Below are 6,691 nucleotides of genomic sequence, written 5' to 3' on the forward strand. Positions count from 1 at the left end.
GCACCTAATAATAATGTTTTAGAATTTGTGACTGTGGTAGAAATACAGTGCTGTGTGTTTAACTGATAAGCTTGGAAATGTTCTTCTTAATGGTGAAGATTGTGTTTTTGAAAAACAATGAATGCAAATTGTCATCACAGATTTTGTTTCTTGTGGCTTTGTTTCCAAAATTCATTCCTTTGAGACGAGTGAAAACTGACAAGATACTACCTATGTCTTAAAAGTAACAATGGATAAATAATAGTACTTTCCTAAAAGTTGTACAAAGAAGAAGTCTAACAGATTTTTTTTAACTTTGTATCTCAGATCATATCACAGTCACACCAAAATTTATTAAAGCGTTAGCTTTTGTCAAAGTGAATGACTCAACCTGAGGTAGTAATTAAATGTTACCATGAAAGCCTGTGGCCCAGAAAAAGAGGCAAAGAAGGGAACGTGCCTTTATGTGTAAATTCACTGTATAACAAATATGTTCATATTTGCCACTCCTTGCCAATATGGATCTGCCCTATTCATTAAAACTGAATACTTGTTAGTTCCAAGTAATACTTGGAAAGATACTATGCCTTCACACCATCAAGTATTCCTAGAGAATTGAGTTGATAGGTCACTCCTCTTTTTGCATGCTCTGAAATTATGATAGTGCCTTTCTGATACTCGGGATGTGAAGTTAAAAGTGATCTTCATTGTTAAGAATTATAACTTACTACCTTTTTTCCCCTGGAGCCCTCCTCAAACCTGATAGCATTTCAGTTCCACAGCTGACCCACTTTTCTTTATAATTTGAATGCTGGGCAGAAGTCTTGTCAGGGTCTGCAGCTGTACTGCTCCGTGTAGGGCTGGGTGTCCATGCTTGAAACCATATGGGTGTTACTCTTCCAGAAGTGTTGCCACCGTTCCCAATTCCACTCTTTTATTAAACCAAATAATCCTAAGGATTTCTTCCTTAATAATGTATCACAGTAGAAACCACACACTGAGCATCATGTACTTGAAAAATTACAAGCCTCAAAGGGTTGGATTTTTCTGGGTGGGGTTTTTGTTGGGATTTTGTTTGTTTGTTTGTTTGTTTTTGTTGGTTTTTGTTGTATTTTTTCGGTTGGTCGGTTTGGGTTAGTTTGAGTATATTTGTGAAAACTAGGCACATTCATTAAATGCATAGGAAAAGTGTTCAGGGTCAGAAAACTTTGCAAATGTTGTGCATCTGAAGCATATCTCTATAAAATATCTTTGTCTTTTACCCTCTCTTGCTTGCCGTGTTCATCACAAGACCCGAAATTACCAGCATGCATAATAAGCACAGTCTTACTGCTGTGAGGAATGCCGCTGAAGTAATTGCAATAATTTTTGGTCAAGCAGTGCCCTGTGTTTGCAGAATGGACCTTGTCTTTTAAGCTCTGCAGGGAAGGGAATTGTCTTCAAAGTATTTTCTATGAAGTGCCTGCTATGTCTGTATGTGCCAAAAAATGGTAAATAATAACAAACAGTAGTTGACAGTTTATGCAGACTTCTTTTTTTTTTAATTATTATTATTATGATTTTGGAATTTGCCTATGGGGTGCTTTCTAGCAAAAAGAAAAATGCCAGAGTGGCTTCCAGCTGGGGCAAGATGTGCTGTGATGGCAAGAGAAGCTTTTAATCGGAATAGAGCCCACGATTAATCGATTGTATCTTCTGTGAAGCCGTCGGGTCAAAACATCAACTGGCGTAAATCAGCGAATCTGCACTGAAGTCTGCAGAGGCACGGCTGACTTACGCCAGATGATGTGAGTGTCCTTTTTGGCTTTAGCAGTTTTCCTTTAATCTTCCTGCTGCTTAAACTTTTACTATGATCTGCCCACATTCCAGAAGCATGGATGGGCGATGGGATAATGTTTCCTTACTTTCCTTCTCCTTTCAAGCTTTTGGAGGCTTTTCTTTTGCGTGATGGTGTATATGCTTCGTTAGTTATGTATGCTCTATGTTCTCTGCAAGCCAGTGAAGATAGCTGCCCTTCTCAAAATCACACCTGCAATTATATTCTGAAAACCTCCAGTCCTGTCTAGCTTGCCAGAAGCAAGTGCATTGCGAATAGCACTCATGGTGTATCTGTAATTAAAGGTTTCTAATACTGTTGCTAGTAACCCCCTTATTAACATTTTTTGTTACTTTAAGAGGTTTTAAACCCTTGCCCCCTGCATCTATTTCCCAGAATAATTTTATTTTGTCTGCTAAGGGTCATAATACCTTTAGTTACTAAATTGCATCATCCATACAAAATAATTGAAAATACTGACTTTGTCTTGTATGGTGGGAGTCATCCCACCCATGATACTTGCACAGTAAAGAGTAGAAATAAACTTCTTTCTCTTTCTTACAAGCCACTAGTAAATATTCTTGAAAGCAATGTTACTAAACTAATTCTTGTTAGACATGGGAAATCTGTTTCATTAGAGATAGGAAATCTGATTGATTTCCAAATGTTCAAGCTAAATCTCGTTTCCCATTGAAGTATAATGCCATTTTTAGAATTTCAGCATAAATATTTTTAACAAAACTTGCTTTGTTAACTAATGTAGAAAAGTAATCAAGTTTCTTAGGTGCCTGCCCAAAACTGATGGTTTTGAAGAAGGATTTGAGATACTTGTGTGTGTGAGATTTGAAAAACAGAGAAATCATAAATCCTAAAACACAGGGACACAGGCATGTTCTGAGGAGAATTATATTAAGTGCCTAACCATACATTTTTTCTCAAACTTCTCACCTCATATCCAGTTTTTCCTGATCTTTATAAATTAATAATACCTTCACTGAAAAAGGAAGTAGTAAGAGGAAAGTTGTGCCCAGATGCTTCTGTACTGCATAAGGTGACACAGAAATGTCTGTAGACCCTGATAGAGAGTGGATTCTGCAAGTGGAAATGACCATACTCCATTTTCTTTGAATTGATTGGCAAGTTAATTTCCTCTTTCCACTTGTCAGTTCTTCCAGAGCTATAGAGGACTATAGTAACCAAACCTCTCACCAACATTTTATGAAAGCAGGAAATATATGTAATTACAACATTTCAAGTGGCTCAACAGAGATACATAGAAAGCCAATAATGTATGTAATAATTTTAGTTTTTTACAGGCACTTGGATGTCTGTTTTCTTTTTGTTCATAGTTGGGAAAAACTCTGGATAGAAATGGAGCTGGAAAAGGTCGAGAGTTGATGCCAAAAAAAGTAAAGCACATTTCAGAACTTGGCTTGATTTTATTTTCTACTGGTAATGCTGTCTTCGCAGAAAGTGAAAATATTCCAGTGAAACTCTTAACTGGACTGAAAAGCTGTAAGAGTGAGCCACTTTCAAAAATGTGCCTCTTCAATATATTTCCATGTTGTATAAGAAGACATGTTTTCACTCTTGGTTTGTACCTGTTTTACTGTCAGAAACACTTTGCTGGTCTGAAATTAGTCCTAGTGGGACATCAGCTCCAGCTGAGATATGACAATTCATAGCAGCTGAGTATCTGATAGAATTCTAACTTTAGAACCTGATCCTGCTAATGTAACATTGTTAGATTTCATAGGTAGCATGTTATGTAAGGAAAATGAACTTCTAAACACTTATACTAGAATTCCTTAAAAATATGAATTTATAAGATGATTTAATATGAGAAGGAAGTCCTGTTATTTCACAGGTTTTAGTGATTTTCTTAAAGTTCTGTATGACATTTACAAACTGTAGCTAGTGATAAAGAATCAAATGCCGCAAACTTGCATCATAGATTGTTATGTCTAAAGATGTTTTTACGGTTGCAAATACTTCACTGGCATTTAATCTATAGCAATAAAATAATTTCTTGGTTCAGATTTCTGTTACGTATTTTCAAGGGTTTTTTCCCCCACCACCTTTTTAAAGAAATTACAGAAGTCTATAAAATACAAGAGATGGGTGTTGTGATTTAGAGAAAGTAAAAAAAAAAATTCCTAAGTGAAAATCAGTAATGCTAGAAATTATTTGTTTTGTAGAAGCCTTTTTCCTAAAGAGCAAAACACCCCCAAAAAGTGTTGTTGTTTTTTTTTTCTCACAAATTTTAGAAATATTTTAAAACAGTGGAAGAACTTTATGTATTGTGTGTTGCTTTTATCTCATAGCAAGAGGATTTTTAAGGCTAGAGCTCTCAGGATTTTATATACCAACCTAAACGATTCTATAATTCTGTATGAACTACAGACCCCTCCCAGCCACTCACACAAAGTCTGCATGGTGCTGACTCCTGTAAGGTTCTTGTTTATAAGTAATTAGAGTAATATAATGGACATGCTATGTTGGATAGCAGAACACCAAAAAGTTTGTGGATCAGGAGTTTAATCCTTCCAGCCTCGCTCTGCAGTTGGCTTTGAGCAAGTTAAGTGTCCAGTTATGTGAATCTGCAGCGGGAGAGGAACACATGGGAGGGCTCAGACAGAAAGTTGTTTGTGAGGGAGTGTTTGCAGGACCAGAGCCTTGTACTGTGAGTTGGCTCTCATGATTTCAAAATGAAAGCATTTTAACTTATGAGCTTAAAAGTAGTTACTCTTAATTTAAATACACATTGACAGACTCCTGAAGTCTCCTAAATGCTTTTCTGCTGTGACTTTGTATGTTGAGTTATCTATTTGAGAATGAAATCATCTATCACAGCGAAATTAAAAACCAAAATCTGATCAAAGCAATTGTTAGAAATTACACTATTTGATAAGATCATCTGCTGAAAATAAAGGGGGAAATAAGATCTGACAGAGGTAAAACCAGGTAAATAGCTTTCAGCTCTGCTTTTGTTATTCAAGAAGAAAGAGAAACAATAGGTGCTGTTTAGAGTCAGGAGCTGCCCTTCTAACCTCTGCTGCTCTTAAAATGCCTGAAGGTTATTGCATGGTTCATGGTGGCTTTTATGTTTGCAGTTCAACTTTTAATTTTCTAACAAAAGGAGATGTGGTACCAGCCTGCTGATAAACACTGTATCGAACAATCAGAGAAAAGAATGGAGAAATTCCCTCACGTTTTCTTCCTCCATTCCAGTTACTGAATTATGCTGCCATATTTTTAACAGAAGAGCACTTCTTCTTTTGTTAAGCTGCCAAAGTTGGAGACTGATTTTTTCTAAAAGTAGGGACATTATGAGGATGGGATGTGCTCTTGCATTCAATAACTCCAGCCCAAACAGATGATTCGTTGCATGCTGTTATGGGAAGTGATCTGAACATCCACAGGGGCTGAGTGTATTTCAATAAGATTTTTAGTTCTTGCTGCACTGGTAAAACAGAGCCGAGTTAGCCCTAAACCCAGCCTTCTCTGCATCAAAACTCCAGCTGGCCCAGGAGTGTTCCCTGAATGAGAGAAGCAGCGTTTCTGTGCAAGCTGTAAAGTGGTGCACGGTGTAAGTAACACAGAGAAACTTCAGTCAGTGCTCTGGCCCTGTCCTTACACGAGCTGCTTGAATTTGTTGGCTGATCATTGCTGCTGTTTGGAATACCGTGCTTGCTGTGATGCTTTGTACTCGGACACCAGTGCCATCAGAGGAGAGAAGGGGTCAACTTCTGAAGGTATTGTTTTCAAGCACAGCTGAAAGTAATGGAATGTAACAGTTTTAGGAATGTACACCTGTGAGTATATAATAAGAGAGTATCTGTTTGTGTATTTTCACCGCTGACATTCAGATCAAAGGTCCCCTAGGTGGTGGTGGTGTAAGAAAAAGGGAAAGGGGCCACATGTCTCGGCAACTCTGACCTGTCCTCCTGTTTGTTGTTTGCAAGTTTTCACTAGAAAATCAGTCACGAGCCTGTTCTGATGAGGTGACTTGCTTTCAGTTACATCCAAATATGCATTCAAAAAGCTGGCAGTGAACAGAAGAAAAAAATACTGTTAGCAAGTGCTGCTTCTTAAATACCAAAACTAATGTCCAGTCTTGCATTGGACTGCACTGGGATATTGTCACAAGCCCTTAAAAAAACCCATTGTGTTTTGGGGCAGAGACCTCTGGATGACCGATGCCAAAAAGGCTGACAAGTAAACTGAGAAACATCTTCAAGCCTTTACAAACATACCAGCTAAAATAAAAAGCCAAGGAAGCATCTGTCTCTTGCCCTTCAGCATGCTTAGAGCTAAAATAAATCTATCCCAAATGGAGGAGAATCCTCCAGGCCCTCGAAGTTGTTTAATTAATCATCAATTTCATCCTTCTCATTAAATGGCTTTTCTTTTCTCACACAGGCAAATTAATAAGATGATTACACCTGGGAGAAACAATGACAGCTGTTAAATTTTCCCCTGTTGCTGAGCATGGTTACAAAAAATTAGATTTAATTTTAGATATGCAGAATAAGTAGAATTAGGCTTGGTTTCTTTTCATGCGGGTTATGTGGATGTGTGCTGGTACATATTTGTGTCATAATAATGTATGCTATTGCTCCTGGCAGTAATTCTCATCTTCTTTAACTGAACTTGCTGAAAAACTAGCTTTTTGAAAAATTTATTAAGGTAGAGAAACTTTTACCATCAATTTTTCGCTTGCTTCTGTGACACATCTGACTTAGATGTATAACAAAGGTGTTTTACATGAGAGTCCTGATATTTTTTTTCATGTTGCTTCAGTGCTGGCACCTTGTTAGCTATGAGGAACTTCAGGCAGAATTTTCCATTGACTCAAGGAAGCCAGCAGACACACTGTTAGACTTTTTCATGGAT

The sequence above is a fragment of the Zonotrichia leucophrys genome, chromosome 3 (genome assembly GCF_028769735.1).
Source record: "Zonotrichia leucophrys gambelii isolate GWCS_2022_RI chromosome 3, RI_Zleu_2.0, whole genome shotgun sequence".
NCBI lineage: Eukaryota > Metazoa > Chordata > Aves > Passeriformes > Passerellidae > Zonotrichia > Zonotrichia leucophrys.